Here is a 21,230-nt window from a genome sequence, read left to right on the forward strand (position 1 = left end):
AGCAGAATGCTTGGTTGTATAGGGAGAGGTATTAGCAGTAGAAAGAGGGAAGTGCTCATGCCATTGTACAGAACACTGGTGAGACCTCACTTGGAGTACTGTACACAGTACTGGAGACCATATCTTCAGAAGGATATTGATACCTTAGAGAGAGTTCAAAGAAGGGCTACTAAACTGGTTCATGGATTGCAGGATAAAACTTACCAGGAAAGGTTAAAGGATATTAACATGTATAGCTTGGAGGAAAGACGAGACAGGGGGGATATGATAGAAACATTTAAATACATAAAGGGAATCAACACAGTAAAGGAGGAGACTATATTTAAAAGAAGAAAAACTACCACAACCAGAGGACATAGTCTTAAATTAGAGGGACAAAGGTTTAAAAATAATATCAGGAAGTATTACTTTACTGAGAGGGTAGTGGATGCATGGAATAGCCTTCCAGCTGAAGTGGTAGAGGTTAACACAGTAAAGGAGTTTAAGCATGCGTGGGATAGGCATAAGGCTATCCTAACTATAAGATAATGCCAGGGACTAATGAAAGTATTTAGAAAACTGGGCAGACTAGATGGGCCGAATGGTTCTTATCTGCCGTCACATTCTATGTTTCTATGTTTCTATGTTTCTATGTTTCTAACTGTAAGAGAGTACAGTACTACACCTAATGGAATAAAGTCCCTTTTTTGTATATCTCACTGTATGATGGTAAATCTTCTATACCTGACTGAATGATAGTACATCATCCAGTTAATTTGGTGTATCCTTGTGACATTAATGGTTCAAAAACACTGAGGTGTGGACCTTACTTGGTTATCTTGTAATCCGCAGCAAAATCATGGATATTTATTAAACCCAATATTTAAAAATAAAGAAAACATTCAAAAATAGTATAATAATAATAATAATAATAAAAATATTAGCCTCATTTACTTTGGGCAGTTTGATCAACAAGTTTGGGACTTATTTTCCATCATTCTTTTAATTACTGTTTGGGTCCTCTATTTGTACTGTCTCTTTCTGCTATTTTTATTTACATGTAGCTGCTATGCTAATTTAATCTCTGCCCTGAACTCAGGCTTCCATTATATAATTTATATAATCTTTATTAATGGTTTATTTTGTGGAGGTGTTTGTATATGTCAACATGTTTAAATATAACATTTTTATTTTTTATTTTTTTAATATTGGGTTTAATAAACATCTATGGTTTTTTGAGCACTCCCTAGCTGTATGCAGGGCCGGCCTTAGGCCTTTGGGCGCCCTGTGCAAAAAATCTTCACAGCGCCCCCCCTTTCCTGTCCCCCCTTCCCACACACCCTGTCACACACACACGCAGACAGCCACACGCAGACAGCCACACGCACACACAGACATAGAAACATAGAATGTGACGGCAGATAAGAACCATTCGGCCCATCTAGTCTGCCCAGACAGTCACACATAGGCAGTCACACACACAGAGGCAGACAGCCACACACTGACAGCCACACACAAATACACAGGCAGACAGCCACACACAAACACACACGCAGACAGCCACACACAAACACAGAGGCAGACAGCCACACACAAACACACAGGCAGACAGCCACACCTTGCACACCCCTAAGGCCGGCCCTGGCTGTATGAGACTATTTGTTCAATAGACCATTTATTTTCTCCTTTGGTACCTTGTCTTGGGACACTTCACACACTGGATGAGGTAAAATAACTTGCTCTTTTATTGTGGTTCCATAATTCAACAATATGCAGTAAGGTAAAACAAAGTGTAACAAAATTAAGAAAAACAAAATCCTTGCTCTTCTAAGAACTAACTTAACAAAATAATAAACTAACTGGGTTGGATGGCTTGTCCATTTCCCTACATAAATAAACATAAATATCCACCTTACTGTTTTAGGTTCTCTTAGCTTTCTCTTCCAACTCACAGGAATCAAACACAATCTCCAGGAGTGGCAATCAAACCTTTGGCAATCTTTCTCATGTGAGGTAAATCAGAGTGTTGAAACTCTGGAACTGGACTCCTCACCAGCAATTTCCAAGCAACCTCCAAAATGTGGAGCGGAGCACTGGCCCACCCTACTCCCCAAGTGCTCCACCCCAGGGAGCAAACATACACTTATATAAAGTGCAATATTAATTTTAAAACACATTAACCTGGGGCTAATTACACAAAGTAGGAACCTTGCAGAATCTGGGAAGATATATAGACTCCATTCAGCACAATTCCTTACTTTCAGTCACTATATATATATATATATATATATATATATATATATATAAAATAGATTTTTAATTTTTTTTGTAGAATAGAAAAATTAGTTAGGTTGTTGGGAGTTGAACACCAACTGCACCTTGAGTGCATTGGTGACCAGGTGGTCCACAGAAGGATGAACTTCACTGAATTAAAATTGTGATAAACTAACAACAATATTTCAACCATTTATTTCCAGCCATATCATTTTGCTCTTTTATCAGTTTGCCATAGTTCAGTGTTTAGAGAATAAACCCCTTATTCTTTTTTTGGCCGCACGGCAGCTTGTGTAGAGAGACATCATTTGTGATGAATGTGTTCCTTGCATGAGAAAATCATCTTGGTGCTCCAGACTGTAGCTCTGTTATTTTGGCTAGAGTTTCGCTACTATTGAAAGAACACCTGTTTTGTATTTTTTAATGTTTTCCTCTAGCCTTATGTAGAAAATCCTAATTGTGTCATTTTGTTTCTATGGAGATTTCATACTGTCGTTGTCCCTTAATCAGTCATGATTCTTTAAGGTTCTTTTTTTGTTATAACAATATTACATAAATATTTCGACATTCGTGAAGTTGTTGTCCCTGTCTTATTAAAGCAATACTGATTGGGATTATGCTTGTCGCTAATAATAATCACAGCAGGAACCGTTATTAAATGTTCCAAATGGTTTTCTACTGCAGTACATATAATTGAATGCATAATATATGACTAGGTCAATGCTAGCTGTGTTTGCTGTAAAATTTACTTTATTTTAGTTAAATAAAAAAAAAAACTGACAAAACTGATCTTTGACGTGTAATGTCAAACTGCATTATCCAATATACCGTGTATTTTTTCTGTATCTTACAATGAAACAGGTTTATTTGCTGATGTTTGAAAATGACCTACAAGAGGTATTCACTACAATGTACGGGGCCTGAGCTTACTGTGCTCCCTCAGTATTTAAAAGCTCAATGGAAAATGCAACAATATCTGTTCTGAACTGATTCATTTTGGGGAAATTGTCAAGTAACTTGGCTTGGGCCATGATTTCCAAATTCATCTATTGAATTATGTCAGCCTTGAAGCTTATGAGGTCAAACCTGGAGAGATTATGGGCCAAGTTGTGATCAAGAAAGGCTAACTGTGAAGTTAACATTGTTTTCAGTTGACTTCCATTCTTCCATGGGCCTAGAATGCCAACAGAGGCAAGCTGAAGGGAGATTAAAGGGATAATGTATAGGCATACATTCGACATTCAGTGTTCTCCTATTTATTTAGTAGGATGATGTATGTAAAGCAGTTAAATGAGTTTGCCAACAGCTCTACAAAGAATGTGCTCCCTCTTTTCCCTATTTCCCACAAGCGCCTATCCTTTCAATGCCTACAAGAGGTCTCTTATTAACCACATCTTGTTCGGTTCTTACTTCCTGTCTTTTGAAATGTACATGGTCCTGTGTGACCATTGTATACAGCATTTCAGAATGTTTGCAAACAATAGGCACCAAGATACTGTCGGGTGGCAGAACACGAGCGGCTTGCTCTATATCAGCCTGAATGCCGCAATGTGCTGGTCAGTGAGTCACCTTGCGGAGAACTTATATCTCAGCGGCCATAGCCCATACTCTCCCCCTCTTCCCCACCGGGCTGACAGAGCATGATGGGACAAACAGACAAAGAGGTGATGCATGAGGGCCCGCAGATTGGTTTCCCCACTCCTTGTGAGATGCCATGGGGGGCCCCCAACTCTGCCACTTAGGGGACCTCCACACCCTGTGAAATGCCATTGGAGCCCTCAGATCGGCTAGTAACAGACCCCTCCACTCCCTGTGAGATGCCATTGGGGCACCCAGCTCAGCCAGTAAAGGACCCCTCCACTCCATGTGAGATGCTATGAAGGTACCCCCAGCTCGACCAGCAAGGCTCCCCCAGTCCCGGTGCACATACCGTTGGGGCCCCATATCTCCTGTTTTTTTTACCTGCTCCCATACAGTGCCAGCTCTGGCCATGGGTCACACTGTGGGCTCTGACAGCCGGCACGGTTCTCCTGCTCTCAGTCCTGGGGCGCAGGGATGCTTGGCTGCCTTCATCGGTATGTATGTTATAAGTGGTCGGAATCCGCGGTGTGAGGGGGCAGACTCCGAATCGCTCTGTGTGCAGCTCCCGGCTCCTACTAGTGGTGCCATCGGCTTTTGCCACCGGGAAGAACTTGTGACGTCATGGTGAAAGCTTGTATAAGCTATCTCGTTTTTTTAATACAATGTATCGCATTGTAATCAGTATTCTTTATATCCTCTCTTATATTGGTAACTATTATCCCCTTGTTTCTCTTGTTAGCTCTGTGAGAAAATTGTTACTTATTAAAAAAAATGGATATGAGATATTATATGTACCTATTACTTTAATTACTTGGCAAGTTCATTCTTTACACAGTTCATTGTATTTTCAGTGTACAGCCTTGAACTGAGGTGTACCAACACAGGAAACAATAGGGCATGCAAGAAAGTGATCAGGACAGTACTGTACTGTAAAGTACATATACAGTATTCTTAAATTAGACTCAACACAATTATTTCAAGCATCTTATAAAAAAATGGTTTCTAGAGTGAAGCCCTTTAATATATACACGTTTACGATAGTAAACGTAAGATAGCAAGATAGTAAATATTATCTGTCAAGTCACTTTAGATAATATATATAGCTCTGAACCAATCACTGTAATATGTATCTTAAACTTACAGTAGGTCCATGTCCAGAGAGAATTATGTAAATGTAATGGAGGTGTCATATAGGAAAATATATGTCTTTTATACTGAACCTTTTCTTTAGATTTTTGTATTTTCTTTTGCTGATATTCAGTAAAATTGCTTTCTCTGGGGAGAAAAATCTTCTACGCACTAGTGCTGGAATCATTTTAAACACAACATTGATGTTTTATTTAGCAGCTTTTTGGGTTTTAAACTGAATCCACTGATGTAGAAATTATGAATTGAGTAAGATATGTTCCAAAGTTGCTGATCTTGTAACTTGGATAGATGATGCTACTCTGACTTCATATGAATTGTCCAAACACCTTACAGAAATATAATTATTATATCTGGGAATATTGTCAGTATCTTGGAAATATTGTACATAGAAAGGATAGTATGGCACTGGGTGAATCTTGCAAAATATAAGGGCAATTCCATTTGGAAAAAGGGGCAGCCCAGTACCAAAATAAAACCAAAAAAGCAAAACAAAACGGAGTGGTTGTACATTATTTATTAAAGTTATCCTTAAGAAGTGAGGGTTTTTTTTTACTTGCAGGTTCAATTATTTCCACATAATCAGGAAGATTAATTATTGGAGAAATCTGGCATAATCTGACCTTTTGTTGAACGATGCAAGGCTGGACCTTTATTTATCACTTAATTGAGTTATTACATTTAATTGAGTTTTGTAAGACTTTCTAAGATCTGATACTCATAAAAGGAAATACATTGAACTTACCTCTAAATTACAAGTATATTCTGGAGCATAGCTGTTGTTATGATTACCCAACTCAATGGAATACATTAATCATTATGAGTGTTATTGCATGGTAATTTTGTAAAGCCGTATACAACACTCATGGATGCATACCAGTATATGTAAAAACTATATGAAAAAAAGAAAAGGCAGAGCATAGAGGGAAATGGTATAGCACCTATACTAAATATATGAACCAGTTGGTCACTCACAAAAGCAAAAATATCTTTCAAAATGTGACCAAAATAGATGCTTGCAGACATAATAAGGACCCTGATGGTCCATTGCTAGCAGTACATCTTGCTACAAATGGCAACATAATTTAAAAAGTAGACTTGTGCATTCGGTTTCAAACTGGGAATGGTCAAATTTTTTGATGATCAGTGAATTCTATAACTCCAAAGTGCTATAGGTAAGTATCATGAACAAATGAAGTGGACAATGGGCAGGCATGTTTGTTTGTTTCGTGATTCATAGTTCCATCCATGGCATCAAATAAAGAGGTAATTGTTGGGAAAAAAAGTAGATTATGGTTACGGGCCAGCCACTAAATGTAAATTTTATTGACAGATCACGTGAAGACTGACGAACGATCAGCATTTATGGGTTACCTTTACTCACTTGTTCTGTGAACCAAATGGTGTGATATAACTGTCAGTTAACTGTACTGAAAAATATATACATTATATTTATATTTTGCACCACACTGATTAGCCAGTTTTTGTGCCTTTTTGGTTTGTCTGTATTGCTTTCCTGAATGTTTTGCATGGACAATATTTAGACAAGCCAAACCGCCAAATGGAGGAATAATAGACTATCCATACTAAATGTTTGTGTATGGATCAAGTGATTTCACCGAACCTTCATTTTCAAGGTGCACAAGTCTATTCAAAATAATGTGTGCACTAGAACATAATGCCAACATAAAGTTGGTGCAGTTAAATCATATATTTCTAAAATAAAGGTGTTCCAAAGTTTTATAGCAATTTCCATAATGTTAATGTTAATGTTAATGTAATGCCTTACAACTTCTTCACTTCTTCTCCCTCCCTGACTTTAGAAATGGTATGAGCTTTACCCAAAAAAAAGGATGATGTCTTTATTGGGACTCATCAGTGAGTTGCAGCTGATACTCCTCTAGGCACAGTAAGCAAGGGATGAAAAAGTGCATTTGAATTAGGGAGACCCTTGTCATATGCAAATTAGCCCAAAACAACCATTTATAAGAACACAGAGAACGGACCTTTCTGTTATGCTTTTAACGAAAATGTCCAGGGATCCTGTTTTTTTTTTTCTTCAAAGATAACCAGGGAAGTTTCGCTAATGTTATAAAAAAAAACTACGACATAACATTTTTAAAGTATTTTCATCACATGGAAAAGATAAATCCAGTGATCCCTTTGTGAATAGAGCTCTTAGTTTTGGGAGTCTCTCGCATGTGTCATGATTACAAAAGGAAACATATAAAAGGCATGAAAATGCAAGAAGTAGTGCTTAACGCAATGAAAAAATATGCAGAATACTTATTTTGAATTATTTAGCTCTTATTTTTTTTGCTATACTGTTCCATGTTTTATACTATATAGTTACATTTTTTTGTGCAACATTATTTTTGTTTAATATTTTTGAGCAGCAAGAATCACATTTGTTCTCATTATAGCCTTCTATAGTGCACATTACTTTTTATAGTGTTTTTTGTCTTTCACATTTTATAACTTTTATTACAGATATTGTAAACATGTAATTTAATTAGTGAAATATAATAAATTGTGATAAACTGTAACTGGCATTTTGCATAATTTTGCGAATAACAATTCACACTTCATATCCTAAACTACCATTTTCCATAAAGTTAAATGCATCCCCTTCCAAAACAAATTCTTTCCTTAGTCCCAAATGTAAGCACTCAAAAGCTGAACCTGAAGAACACCCTATACCACAACCCTAGCTTTAACTCCTCTTAAAAGCTAATCACCTCATGTACCTCATTGCTAAATTTAATCCAACTTTAACCCTAACCTCAATAATCCTAAACTCCCTAACTACCCAAATACTTAAAATAACCCCACTCTAACTCTAAACCAAATCCTAAACACCCCGTATGTCTCAAATATACTAATCTCAAGCTTTTAATCCTCTTAACAATAAACACCCTGTTGTATCTAACTCTGACATAAGCCCCTCTCTAACCTTAAATCCCCTGTTACCTTAACCACTTCTGAATAACTCACTATATTCACGGTATATGTTTTCAGACATTTGTATGTCTTTAATGATGTGAATTGTTACTAAGTTTATCAAACTCACTTAATGTGAGGGGGGTGCCTTAGAATACTGTGCCTCCAGGAAGCTGACATTATCATTCCAGCTGTGCCTGTCCTCTCCACACTTTCCTCTTCTAATTCCTCTGGCTCACCATACTCATAGTTGAGTAGCTCCTTGGCCAAAGGTAAAAGTGCTATGTCTGCAGTGGTGCAGTGGTTGTTGCATTAACTATAAACAGAGAATCATCACCGGACTTGTCACTGACACCACCAACAGGCATTGGCGACAACACTTTGGTGCTCTGCTCTAAGTCTTCACTAAAGAGTGGTTCTGATGACCCCACAAATAGACCCTGTTGAGCTCTCCCTTAATTACTTCTTGGGGGGACTTGAACTAGCTGTGGTAAAGAGCTGCAGTGCCAGTGGAAGCATTGGTACATGCTGTTGCTGCATGAAAAGGATGAGGAAAAAGACAATTACCTCCTAGTTTTTTAATTGGACCTGACAAAAATGTTGTTAAAACCAGTATTCTGAGGCTGAATACCACTAATAGTGGTGGAGAGCAAGGTGGTGGTGCGGGCAGTGGTGGTGGAAGTGTCAGCAGTCCTCATGGCTGAGAAAGAGATGCCCAGACTCTAAGAGTCCATGGCACTATTTCTGATGGTAAATAGGGGAACAATACCAATTTATCTTGGGGTTATTACATTTCATTGATGGTGGTGGGTTTGTTTTTCTTATTGCAATAAATTTGGGATAATAATGATTGTGTATTGTGTAAACTAACTTTATACAGCAAAAATAGATATTTCTGTTGGGTTGGTGCTCAGTGCATTCACTACTGTAACACTATTGTGTTTGACTTTAAGGGACACTGCACAGTGCTCACACCTTTTCACAGCACACATTAGACTGAAAAGATTTTCTTTCTATAAACACTAAAACCAAAAGAAACAACTGTGATGCATGAAGTAGTCAATCTACCACTTAACATTTGTGTGAGTTCCAGTTTGGAATAGCTATGCAAAAAAAACTTTCTATGCTTTTTTAATGATCATCATATTCCCCCCAAAAATATTTTTTTCTTTCCTGGTTTAGGAAGAAACATATGGAAATATCTATATGTATGCGTAGATTTTTATATGAATGGTTATGATCGACACGTGTATTGGGACACTATCCACGCTTAAACTGCCTTGCTGGTTTTGCTTTTTGAGCAGTTCTTTCAGGATTACCATCAGATTTATTACATCTATTTTCTTACAGCAGCATCCCTTTGGAAGGAATTTTTTTGGATACAGTAAGGTACAAGCGTTGCATGGCGCTCAGTCGGACTTTGATATATGGTGAGGTGTACCTTACCATTGCCTATTGTATTTGTAACTGGTTTTGTTTTTGTTTTTTATGTACAAACAATTTGACTAGTCCTTGCTATAGTGACTGCTTGTTACTAGTACCGTGAATGTTTATGCTGGCACTTCTTTTAGTGGGGCATATCTATTAAGATGGATTTTACTCTCTAAACTTTAAAAGATTTTATTTTTTATTATTATTTTTATTATTTTTGCACCCCTTGTGCCTTTATCTTTAGCATGTATGTCCTGCCTACTGATGATATTGTTGTTCAAAATTAATCCCTGAATATTATCCCCTAACAGCCATTCAAATAATTTCCCAACCACAGATGTCAAGCTGACAGGTCTGTAGTGTCCAGGTTCAGCTTTTTTGAACCCTTTTAAATATAGGAACCAAATCTGATTTTCTCCAGTCTTCTAGTACAATTCCTGAAAGAATAGAATCTTGAAAGATTAGAAACAGTGATTTTGGTATTTCTACACTAAGCTTCCAATGGGTGAATACCATCTGGCACAGGTGCATTGATTGAATTCACTTTCTATAATTGCTGTAGCACTTTATCCTGTGTTAACCAATCATCTACTTGCTGTTAGGCTTTGTAAACATGCATTTGCAAAGCTACATCCATAGATTCTTCATTCTTCTTTGCTATATACTGAATTTTATTTTATTCTTTTCAAATTTCTGCCTTGTTCTGATCCTTTTTGATTAACGCATCCATCTTTGATTTCAGTCAGTCAACACTTATACTCTTAAACTTTTTGGCATCAATGCTCTCCTTGCTCTGTTTGGCAAATTCCTTATAACTTGCGCCTGAACTAATTGATCGAGTTAAATCCTGGACGTAGCCATTCATATCAATTCACCCGTATAATTTTTTTGTAGTTGATCTCAAATGATGACATATTATGGACACAATTTCCTAAGTGTACCCTAACTTGAAGTTTGAGAATATGTGTTCACCTGTTTAATCACAGGTCATTATCCTAATAACAAGCACATCTTATATGTAATGTTTATATCAACAGAGGGGAAGTTTTTGCCATCTTAAAGGACCAGTAAAGTCACCCAGAAAACTTAATCTTAATAAAGTGGTCTGGTTGCAGTAGTCCTTTTATTTTGATCCTGCAATAACTTCAGTTTTTTAGAACTTGCAATGTTTATATTACACCTCTAGTGGCTGCCTTTCCAGCAGCAACTAGAGACACTTCCTCCTCCAGAACCGAGTGAAACTTGGTCCTTGAATCAAATGCTACTGATAGTAGCATTTGATTGGATGAGTGAAGTGTTTGGCTGCGCATGCCTGGTGCTTGGACTGTTTTAGCTAAGTCTTTGCCGGGGGTTTCGGGCATAATTTTTTAACGCTCAATCTTGATTTCACCCACTTAGTCAGGCTTTAATCTGAATAAGAAAAATAAGAAAAGGGTCAGCGCTAATAAAATTGAAGTAAGGTAGGCAGCGTCCCAACAGAAGGTAACCCTCAAACCCTCTGAGGAGAGAACATGTAACACAAAGAAATACAGGAAAAGGGCTGCGCCAATAGTTAAAAGGTACAATAGTTCGTCTGAATAGGTAGGGCAATATAACGTCGTTGGTCTCACTGATCTGGTGGGAGTAAAGTTCTGATGGAGTAACTGAAGGTAAAGTCCAATAATATTGAGGTCTCACTCAGAAGTATCTTTATAAGGTGCCTGTTTTTGGGTGTAGAGTCCTCAATGTTCCTAGTGGTCCAACCGTCTTATATGCAAGACAAAAACGAGGAGACCCAATGGTGCAGTATATAAAAGCCAATATGGGTAAAATAAACAAATATGTGCAATCAACTCACATTTAAAAGAGCTATAGCCAGCTCTGGTGTGAAGGGTGTGCAGTGGTATTATCCCCACTTTAAAGGATATGTGATGGGAGCCCTCCAGAGGGATGGTATCCAACACTCAGGAGAGGGATATATAAAAGACAGCCAATAGTGCTCTCAGTAGAATAAAATATGCAGTAACTATAAATAAAAATGTACTCACGTGAAGTGCAGGCAAACTGCACTGTGATGTCAGCATTGGTGGTATGATCCCCTCCTCGGATATACTTGGAGTCACACGAAGATAAAAGGAAGCCAGGTTAAAAATTCCAAATAAAAAAGTGTATTAAAAAAATGATTGGCACAAAATTGTAACCAAAAAGCCTTTTATTTAAAAAAAATACACAATCAAAATAACCATAACGCGTTTCACCTCTAGGGCTTTATCAAATGGGTTAGAGATTAGAACATGGCTGCTTTGAGTATATATAGGTAACTGAGCAATTAAAATTGGTGCAAAAAAAAAAACATCATAGATTAGCAGCCAATACAATCAAAGAATATGAACACATACATAAATATTAAGAAAACACATAATAAAAGAATTATAAGTGCAGCTGTATCTTAAATAAGTGTAAAAAATAGAAAAACAAAGGTTTTGGACCAAGTATGACTTTAGTATAGCAGGTCATGTGACTGATGTCATCCCTCTTCAAAAAAAAAATATATATTTTTTTTTTCTTCTTTATTCCATTTTACTAAACAAAAAACAAAAGGATGTTAAAGAGGCGTATATACTATCTAGAAATAAATCTCATAGGAATATAATTTAAACAAATATAAATGCATATAAGTGCATATATAAATGCATAATAAAAAAAATAAGAAAGCATATAAAATAGCAGTAAGATATATGAATTAAAATACTGAGAGACACAAGTATGTATTAACCCCTTCCCGCCGTTACGACGTGCTATGCCGTCACGGTTTAAGTGGGCTTTAAAGCCGTTGTGACGGCATAGCACGCCGTAACGGCTTTGAGCCCTGGAGCGCCCGGGTTACTTACCTTCCCGGCGCTCCGCTTCGGGAGGACAGCCTCACAGCCCAGGCAGCCCTCCCACGGCAAATCAGGCCCCCGGGGGCCATGTGATCGCTCTCAAAGAGCGATCACATGGCCCCCTATAGCTGGCTGTGGATCTGCCAGCAGGGGGACTGTCTAAAATATTAGACAGTCCCCCTGCTGGTGGGAGGTATAAAAAAAATATATTAAACATGTTTAAAAATAAATCAAATGTATTTATATATATATATAATATATGTATATATATTATATATATAATATATATGTATATTATATATATTTAACGTCATACATAGTGTATTTTAATACTAATATAAGTACATATATTAGTATTAAAATACACTTAGAATGACGTTACATATATATAATATACATATATTATATATATAATAGATATATACACATATATTATATATATAAATACGTATAATTACAATAATAAATAAATAAAATAATAAAATTAATAAATAAAATATTCAAACAAAATTTAATATAAATTATATATACATATGTAATTTCATTCTAACTGTATTTTGTTATTAATATATATATATTGGTAACAAAATACACTTAGAATGACATTCTATATATATATCTATCTATATATAAAATGCAAATAACCGCAAATATATATATATATAGATAAATACATATAATTACATAAAATATTACATTAGTATACACGTAGAATTTAAATACCTATAAATGCATATGTATTAAAATTCTACGTGTATATTTAAGTAATCTTTTAACATAATTAGGTGATTTGATTAATTAAAATTTGATTGACATGCCTGACAACACAGGGAGAAAGTGCAGAGAATTTAATTCGCAAGCACTATATTTGACCCTGTAACTCTCCAAAACAACATAAAACCTGTACATGGGGGGTACTGTTTTACTCGGGAGACTTCGCTGAACTCAAATATTAGTGTTTCAAATTGGTAAATTGTATTACAACGATGATATTTTAAGTAAAAGTGAAGTTTTTTGCCTTTTTTACAAACGAACGTCACTTTTATGGACTATATTATTGTTGTAATATGTTTTACTGTTTTAAAACACTAATATTTGTGTTTAGTGAAGTCTCCCGAGAATAACAGTACCCCCCATGTACAGGATTCATGGTGTTTTGGAAAGTTAGAGAGTCACATATAAGGCTTGCATTTCATTTTCTTTACATTGAAATTTGCCAGATTGGTTATGTTGCCTTTGAGAGCATATGGTAGCCCAGGAATGAGAATTACCCCCATGATGGCATACCATTTGCAAAAGTAGACAACCCAAGGTATTGCAAGTGGGGTATGTCCAGTCTTTCTTAGTAGCCACTTAGTCACAAACACTGGCCAAATATTCGTTTTTTGCTTTTTTAACACAAAACCAAATATGAATGCTAACGTTGGCCAGTGTTTGTGACTAAGTGGCTACTAAAAAAGACTAAACATACCCCACTTTCAATACCTTTGGTTGTCTACTTTTTAAAATGGTATGCCATTATGGGGGTAATTCTCATTGCTGGGCTACCACACCGTCTCAAAGGTAACATTGCCAATCTGGCAAATTTCAATGTAAAAAAAATGAAATGCAAGCCACATTCACAGCTAAAATGTCAGACGGAAATACAAATTTTAAAAAAAATCTTATTTTCTCACATTTTTTTTAAATTTTATTCATAATGAATTATGTTCCATATATGAATAGTTAATGGTAAATTAAAGCCCTGTTTCTCCTGAACAAAATGATATATAATAAGTGTGGGTGCATATAATTTGAAAGAGGGGAACTACGGTTGAACAGACATATAGCGCAAATTCTAGTTTTTGTTTACGTTTTGTTTTGATCAGAACGTGCACTATTGACTCCGTCCTGAAGGGGTTAAAACTTAAAAAGGAACCATAAAATTGAATCTAAATCAAAACATAAAAAAGATCACAAAAAGTTATGCAAGTCAAAATCCACATTTATGCCATGGGGGGCTAGGGTCTGCAGATTAAAAACCCACTCCATTTCCAACCTGCCTAAAATATTTTTAATATTTCCACCTCTCCATGGTATCTTACATCTTTTTATTCCTATACATTTAAGAAGTTTAGGATCTTTGTTATGATTAAAGGGAAACTCCAGTGCCAGGAGCTGAAGGGATGAAAACCCCTACAGGTCACTTACCTGAGACCCCGCCGATGTCCCTCGGCGGTGGTTTCTGCTTGCCGCCGCTCCTCCCAGTGATTACGTCAGCTGGTGGGCGAGACTGATCCCGCCCGCCGGCTGAGGAAACCTAATGCGCATGCCGTGCATGCGCATTAGAGCTCTCCATAGGCAAGCACTGAAAATAATTTTCAATGCTTTCCTATGGGGAATTGAGCACAGGTTTTATAAAAAAAAAACTGCAATAATTACACTTGCAGGGTTAAGAGTAGTGGGAGTTGGCACCCAGACCAAGGCAGAAGTGGTCTGGGTGCCTGGAGTGTCCCTTTATTAAAGTGCTTTGATACCAAGTGGTTTAGATATCCATTTTTGATATTTCTACAATCAGGGCTGTCTTTAACGCGGGGCAAACGGGGCAGCTGCCCCGGGCCCAGTTGCTCCTAGGGGGCCCAAAGCAGCTGTCCCGTGGGCCCCGCGATTTGCGCAGCCCCTATGGACCGGGCGGTGCGGCTCCCACACACTGAGGAGGCTCCCCAGGTGGCCCATTCACTAAGGGCCACCCAGGGAGCATGTGTCAGCAGGGGCCCGGTCGGGCGCTGTGGCGCTTAAACAGCGCGACCAGGCCCCTTCCTGTTCTGCAGCCGGCTGGGAGGAAGTGACGTCACTTCCTCCCACCGGAGATAATAGCCGCGTGGGAGGAGAAAGGCAGGGAGGGGAGTTCCAGAGGAAAACTCCCATCTGCCTCAGCCTGCCACTGGGAAACCACCCTCCAGGAAAAGGTAAGAACCTGGAGGGTGGTTAAATGTATGTCAGTATGTCTGTGTGTGCGTGTGTATGTTAGTATGTCTGTGTGTGTGTGTCTGTGTGTCTGTGTGTGTATGTCTGTGTGTGTGTGTGTGTCAGTATGTCTGTCAGTGTATGTGTCTGTGTGTGTGTGTCAGTATGTCTGTGTGTGTGTGCGTGTGTGTGTGTATGTCAGTATGTCTGTGTGTGTGTGTATGTCTGTGTGTGTGTGTCAGTATGTCTGTCAGTGTATGTATGTGTGTGTGTGTGTGTGTATCAGTAGGCCTGTGCGTGTGTCAGTATGTCTGTGTGTGTGTGTGTATGTCTGTGTGTGTGTCAGTATGTCTGCCAGGATATATTTGTGTGTCAGTGTATGTGTGTCAGTATGTATCTGTGAATGTTTTAATGTCTGTCTGTGTGTATGTGCCAGTACGTCTGTCTGTGTGTATGTCAGTATGCCTGTGTGTGTCTGTGTGTATGTCAGTATGCCTGTGTGTGTGTCAGCATGCCTGTGTGTGTGTGTGTCAATACGTCTGTCAGTGTCTGTGTGTGTCAGTGTATCTGTCAGCGTATGTCTGTATGTATGTATGTATGTGTGTGTGTGTGTCAGTGTGTCTGCCAGTATATATTTGTGTGTCAGTGACTGTGTGTGGCAGTATGTATATGTCAGTATGTATCTGTGACTATTTTAATGTCTGTCTGTGTGTGTATGTGCCAGTACGTCTGTCAGTGTGATTGCGGGTTGGGCGTAATTGGGGGGTGAGGCGGTGGGAGGGGCAGGGCCCTGGGGGTCCAAGATATTGCATTGCCCAGGGTCCTAATCATATTATAGACGGCCCTGTCTACAATGTTCATCTCGTTTTTAGGCATCTTGTAGTCATACCTACATACCGGAGGCCACATGGACACTCCAGTAGGTAAATGACATTTTTGGTATTGCACTCAATAAAATCTTTGATATTATAACTTTTATTAGTTCTGTTTGATTTAAAATGGGTGACTTTGGACTGAGTAGAGGAATCAGTGATTTATAAAATCCTTTCACTCCTAAAAATGTGCAGTTAGTAATTGGTTTATTTTCTTTAGTGTAATTTTTAGTTAAGATAGTTCTAAAATTGGGTGCACCTCTAAAAATAATATTCGGTTTTTGAGGTAATATTTCTTTTAAGAGATCATCTTGCATTAAAAGGTGCCAATGTTTTTTTTACTATCTTTTAATCTGAATAAGATACGTTCTCATTCAGAACCTATTTTGCTAAACCATTAATTGGTAAATCTTTAAAACAATGTCTTTGAGTGTGCTGTTTAAATGGCTCGTACCAAAACAGATGGTTTGGCCCATTCGGCACGTGGCCATTGAGACTTTAACAAATAGGTTTTGCAGTTTGGTATTGATTTATAAAATGTTACTTCTGAGCAAGTTTGAGTCAGGCCATATTTTACAGTCTAGTGAAAAGACTCCATCGTCTTACAAAAAAACAGATTTATGTACAAGTGGGAATATCATATTGTAGCATTTAAATAATTATACATAAACATGATTTCTACAACTTTCAAATTTACTATTTTGATGATGTGTGGAATGTATTTGTAATAATTTGAAGTCAAAACTGCTGCCTGTTTACTTTAGATTGCACGCTGGAATTAGGGCTGTTTAAGCTACCTTGATTAATGAGATGTAATTAATTCCATTTGCTAGAGTGCAGGCTATTTTTAGAAATCTGTCAAGCAGAAAACAGCTATTTACATCTACAATTAAAATTTAGGTTTAACGCTGGTAACTTTAATTTCAAATTGTATTCCAAAATAACTGAACTGACAACAGCTGACTTGGAAAATGTTCCAAGTCAGCTAACTTGGCCTAAAATTTGAAATTCACTTTGAATTTAATTTGCATTCCTGAAAAATCATAATTTAGTGAACATCTGTTTGATATATGTCCAAGATTAGTTTTCATTTCTCCTTAAAGGAACACCCCGGACATGTAAAGTACATTTGCTTGCTGTAGTGCCCTATGTATGAAGAGTAGGCCCTCTCCCAATAGATTTAGATTTCAATAACAATTTACACTTTTATAAATTAATCTTGTTACACCCCCTTGGCTATCAATCAAACAACTGGTAATTTTACTTCCTGGTTGCTTAGCCCAATGGAAGTAAAAGACTCAAAGGTTTTCAGTACATCACCATTTTACCATTGTGTGAGGGCAAATAGCTGCCAATACCATTCACAAACTAAAGGGCTGACACTGTTGCAGAGCACGTTTTTAAGATGTCAAGCACAATGTGTTTTGTCAGAATTTGCCCCTGGACTCACATTTGCCCTTCATTACCAATATGCATTTAAAACCATATGTTTCTAACCAAAGAAGACATAAAAAATGGCCAACCCCATAGAACAAAGATAAGACTGGAAATGCATTGAAAAAATGTATTTATGTACACATAAGCATTTCAAAATAATACACACAGAGGCAATAATACATGTATTTTTCATTTCAAATAATTACAAAACAATGATGACAGGGTTCCTTTAATTTTTAATATAGCAACAGTATATTTTAGTCATATGAATAAAATATGAGCAATGAGGTTATGGATCCCATCAAATAAGAACAAACAAAAAATTAAACTATTACACAAAAGTGAAAACAAAATGCTTTATGGTACTTATATAAACACCAATGTTGATAGAAAATGACCCTTTCAAAATCTGCTGTAGAAATTCCTGTAAACAGACCACAGCTTTAAATACAACTGGCCCCTCTCTCTTTTAAAAAAAAAGAATATATATTTTTATAGTAGATATGTCCTAGCTTGATTATCTTGGGTATCCTGTCCTGGCTGACTAAGTATCTGTCAATGTCTTCATTTGCATATTCTTACCCAGAATACTCAGTTGAAATGTAGGAATATATATATATATGTGTGTGTGTGTGTGTGTGTGTATACACATACATACACATACAGGTCACAATTACAAACTTATGGCTGCATGGAACCTTTCTAAAAAAATCTGTCTGTTTGATGACAAGCGTAAGACCATGACTGGAACATTTTAATGATGGTTGCTATTCTAATACAATACAATGAAGCATTGTATTCGTTGATGTGGCTTACAGTACTTAACTATTAAGTAAATCCACTTCCAGTTGAGGTTGCCAGATTTTCCAGCTGGATAATGCTGTCAACAGCAGATTTACCGTGATTCCCCAGATTTCTTTATCTTTGTAAACCTCAGAAGAATGTGCTTGTCAGCTTTCACATGACTGTCCTGGGAACCAAACACAATCTGGTGGCTGCAGAACTTGTGGTTATTGAAATTTGTAATTTAAAGAGTCACTACAGCTCCCTAACGTGCAAGGATATATTTGATAGACTATAAGTATATCAGATGGTATATAGGTAATTGCATCATATTGGAAATATTCATCACCATGGAAACATGATATACTCATATAAGTACCCTCTATGTAGATAGATGGGGTTATCTACTAAAGTGAGAAGTCAAAGTGAAATTATAATTTAACCCCTTAAGGACCAAACTTCTGGAATAAAAGGGAATCCTGACATGTCACACATGTCATGTGTCCTTAAGGGGTTAAGGCCAGAGTAACCACACTGAAAGCATAGCTGATTTAGAGATTGTTTTCCAGTTTAGATATTCTAAACCTTAAATTTGAAAATTACATTGAATTCACTTAGAATTCTCACAGTGAATAAGTCTGACATGGTTTACGTATATTGGAGAATTCAAAGTGAATTCAAGGAAAATTTCAAATGTAAGGCCAGAGTAGCTGAGCTGAGAGCATATAGCGAGGGAAAAAAGTATTTGATCCTCTGCTGATTTTGAAAGTTTGCCCACTGACAAAGAAATGATCAGTTTATACATTCTAATGGTAGGTGCATTTTAACAGTGAGAGACAGAATAACAACAACAACAAAAATCCAGAAAAACGTATGTCAAAAAAGTTATAAACTGATTTGCATGTCAATGGTAGGTAATCTATATATGAACCCTGGAAGAATTTACCTAATGTACTGACTTCATATTGCACATCCACAAGTAGTAAATATATAGCAACCATTATGCTTTCTGGAAACATTCCACTAATAGTGACCTCACTCGGTGACCTCACAATCCACTCACAGTGACTACAGAACAGATACAGTGGCTACAGGTAACAAAAAGGTCTTGTAGTGGAAAGCGTATTAACGGTAAATTCATAACGATGTTGCACCAGTATTTCATCATATAAAATTGTAAATGTTTTTGGACAAAATAGTGTAATCAGAATAAATCACCAGTAAGGCTTATTTCGAAGCTGGATTACACATAATTATACAATCATGCATAGAACTAAAATGTGTTTTTTCCGTTGTAAAATTATTCATTTCAATCAAACTCACTGTTTAGTAAACAGACCCAGTGTCTCCAATGAAGGAGGACCAAACTGCAGCTACAGCTGGTCCTCAGCAACCATAATTCCCTAACTGCCATCCCTGTTTTAAATTTTTGTTGCCAAAAGGAATTGGCTTCAGATATACAAATTAAAGGGATTCTGTAGTATAAAGAATTCAAAGTTGTATTCCTTACACTATACTTCCCTCTGCGAGTGCATTCGGCCCTCCCCATAAAAAAGCATTGCTTCAATGTTTTCCTATTGGGATTTAACTGACGCTGGATGTCCTCGAGGACATTCAGCATTAGTTTTTCGACCAAAAGTCGCTTAACCACTAGGAAGTGCCTCTAGTGGCGTCTGATTGACAGCTACTAGAGGCAGTCTTAGTCCTACATTGTAATCATTGCAGTTTCTAAAAAACTGCAATGATTTACATTGCAGAACTAATTGGGACTGTAACACTGCACCCAGACCACTTCAATAAACTGAATTAGTCTGGGTGCCTATAGTGTCCCTTTAAGTACAAACTCTATGCAAAATAAAGAAAGTCCTGGCTTTCTTTGTTATTTAAAGAATAACTGGTAACTTCATTTTTATTTTTTATACAATGTGCCCACTGGTGGCTTGTGCTTATTTGTTTATTGATTAATATGCAAGTCCAGGAAATTATTCCTGTGCAATTTGTGAAATATTAGACCTTATTTGGAAATCAGCTGGGTTAAATCTACTGCAATTCCAATCAACTGTAGACTAGTTCAGGTCTAAACAATGTCATTCAACTAGAATCATAAAGGGTTTTCCACATAAGTGAAAATGATCGAGAATTCAAAATGAATTCAAGGGAAATTTCAAATTTAAGCTTATGTAGCTGAAATAGAAGCATTGCAAACTTGGGTGTATCCAGAATGCCTGATGAGGCTTTACTTTGAAATTCTTAACAATTCTCACTTTAGTGAACAACACTGATGGTGCATTTTGGAAGTTTCAGAAAAGAATAACCCTGAATGCTTTTGGCCAAGAATCCTTTGAAACTTATTCTCCAAATGCCAAATGTGTATAATGATAGTATCATAAAGAGTTTCTCCCCTGATGTATTTTTAATTCTTGATTTGCCTCCCCCTTATTTTCAACATGAAAGGTGCTTGGAAAGCTTTGAAGCAGACGTCATAAATCATGGTCCCCTAGCAGAGATCATTCAATTAAAATAAGCCAAGGAATAAAGGAATCTGAAATCTTTGGAAGATTAAAAGTCTACTCCATCTGTTTTTTGTTTTGTTTTTTTTAAATAGTTTTTTTTTTCTTTTGGCTCTAGAACATCAATGACAATGACTAGTTTGAAGAAGAATGGATTGGGAGATTATCAAGTTAAAGATCTTGGGAAACCAGGTCCAATAATGAGCAATAGATTATTTACATGCATATTGATGTATTTATGCGTTGGCCTAAAAGACGGCTTTTCTATTACTGCAGATCAAAAATTTGTGGAATGAAGAAAGAGGACTTCTTTATTACCAAATAAAAGAAAATCAATGGATTATGTAAATGCAGCTGTGTTGAAAGGCTTTTATCAATCCCACTCAAAGGTAAGATCAATATTGTCTATATGTTGACTTACTGTGCTGTGAACATTTTAGTTCAATTACATTTTTTGTCAGTATCAGAAA

General features: G+C 36.9%; 1 protein-coding gene across 2 annotated transcripts in view; it reads left to right on the forward strand.

Moving 5' to 3' along the window:
- TMEM108 (transmembrane protein 108) overlaps positions 1-21,230 on the forward strand; it is a 240,388-nt gene that overhangs the window by 18,691 nt on the left and 200,467 nt on the right. For both annotated transcript variants that reach the window (XM_063450666.1, XM_063450668.1), the window contains exon 2: positions 21,037-21,149. The gene's annotated coding sequence lies outside the window, so the exon portion shown is untranslated. The remainder of the gene's footprint in view (positions 1-21,036; positions 21,150-21,230) is intronic.

This window comes from Pelobates fuscus, chromosome 4 (genome assembly GCF_036172605.1).
Source record: "Pelobates fuscus isolate aPelFus1 chromosome 4, aPelFus1.pri, whole genome shotgun sequence".
NCBI lineage: Eukaryota > Metazoa > Chordata > Amphibia > Anura > Pelobatidae > Pelobates > Pelobates fuscus.